The sequence below is a fragment of the Corvus cornix genome, chromosome 12, assembly GCF_000738735.6.
Source record: "Corvus cornix cornix isolate S_Up_H32 chromosome 12, ASM73873v5, whole genome shotgun sequence".
NCBI classification, from domain to species: Eukaryota; Metazoa; Chordata; class Aves; order Passeriformes; family Corvidae; genus Corvus; species Corvus cornix.
In genome coordinates this window covers 9,096,489-9,098,564 of record NC_046342.1, presented here as the reverse complement: position 1 = coordinate 9,098,564, position 2,076 = coordinate 9,096,489, and positions in this window count along the sequence as shown.

The window sequence follows — 2,076 nt, the reverse complement described above, 5'->3', positions numbered from 1 at the left end:
CTGGCTGAGGAGGGTTTCTGTGTAACTTGGATAAACTATCTCCATCTTGGTCCTATTTTAGAGCATGGAAATAAGAGTGGGTTTGGAATATGTAGTTGGAAAACCAGGTGCAGCATTGATCCAATTTCCATTTTATCCAAATAACCAGATCTTGGAGAAGTGGTTCTAAGGGAAATGGGTTTGGCAAGCAATGAGAAGAGGCCCAGTCAAATTTCTCCAGTACCAACAAACTCCCCTGGCCTTCCACATATTTCAGAACCATCTCTCCAACTCAGGGACCCCCTTGGCTATGGGTTTTCTGTGTCACAAAGGCTGGCTCTGGCAAACATTTTTAGAATCACCATCTGTCAGCTTTTCCTTCAGGGATCCCCATTTACAATAGCTTGTATCCAGGCCATGTGCAAATCCCACTGGGCTGAAACTTGGCCCTGCACAAGGTTGGCCTGGATGCAATTAACAAACACAAAATTTATTCAATTTAGTTTGGCCAAAAATATAAGATTCTTTTGTTCGCAGATGCTGAAGTTTAGATGCCTTTCCAAACTTATCAAGGACAAGGGAACCTCTTTGGAGAAAATAACAGCCAACCAACCACTTTGGAGAAAATAACAGCCAACCCCAAAGTCATCCTATAATTCAAATTGAACTGGAAACCTACGCACCAAGTAGTTTGTGAAGCTTAGAAATGAAGTTCATTTTTCCTGAACCATTTTTGCTGCTGTCTCTGAACTTCATTGTTCTAACTGGGCTCTAGATAGAAACACTGAAGTATCAGAAGAAGAAAACCAGTCCTTGCAGTATCTAGGGGGTACAGCAGGAAGCATCAGAAATCTTCTGGGAATTGTTCAGTTCCAGGAGATGTGGAGAAATATTTGACCCAAATCCCAGAGTTTAGGGGTTAGGATTGTCTTGGGAGCATGTCTAAACTGCTTTGGTCTGGAGATGTGGCAAGAAATCTTTTAAGGTCAAGATCTGTCTCTCTTGATTTTACATCCAGACTCTCCAGTTTTTAGGTCTTATCTGCCAGACCCAAGCATGATAAACCCCCTGGTGCCTGATTTATCTCTCTCAGAAAGACCAGCAGCTGGGTCAGCCTTCACATCTTTTTTTTCCCAGTTCTCACCAAAGCAGCAGACCACTTGATTTATTCCCATCCTCCATGCAGGTACCCTGCAGGACTCCTACTTAGGACTTGTGCTTCCTTCAAGCTTCCAAGTCCTGTCTGCTGCACTGACCCTGGTCCAGGGAGGCTGCAATACTTCTTCCCGAGATAAAGGGTGGGATGAGGCTGAAGGGTCCCCTGCACACACCCAGCAGCAAGCAGGCCTTGGACAAAGAGCAAATGCAGTGCCTGGCATTAAATACTTGCACATAAATATCCCCCAGACTGTGTTACTGTCAGAGAAGTAATGCTGGAGTATTTGTAAAGATGATTTGTATAAGTTAGAGGGAAGCTGCCCCAGCCATCTCCGATGAAGCAACACCCAGAGGCAGTGGGGGTGTGTGGCCACCCCTTCTCCGTACTTCCCAAACCTCCCTGCCGTTAGAGGAGGGGAAGCAGATCAGGTTTGATAAACCCACCCAGTGCCCCCTGCAGCAGCCAGCCCTTCACTGTCAGAGGAGATAGGGTGCTGTTAGTATGCTGCGAGTATGCTGTTGGTATGCTGGGGCTGTGCAGCTCCTCTGCCATCTTCATTCACCTTAGAAATGTGAAGTTTGAATGGTTTATCTCTATTAATCACCAGCTCAAAAAGCTTTGTGCACCAAGGGCTGCAGATAATTAACTTCACTATACTGCTTGTCTTATCAGTATCAACCTCTTGTCCTCCTGTGAAATAGTTAAAACCATCAGCCCCTTTTTACTTTTTTATTTAACTCTAATGCTTTAACACTGATGTTCTAAATGGCCCTGCGATTCATACTTATTAGACAAACCTTTCTGTCTGCATCTCTTATATTTTTTTATAATTGGCCATGTATGTTTCTAAGGGGATCAACGGCTTTTCGTGCCACAATACTAATAATTAAAGATTTCTTACAGTCTTTCAGATTTCTTTTTACCTTCTTTTCTTTGAT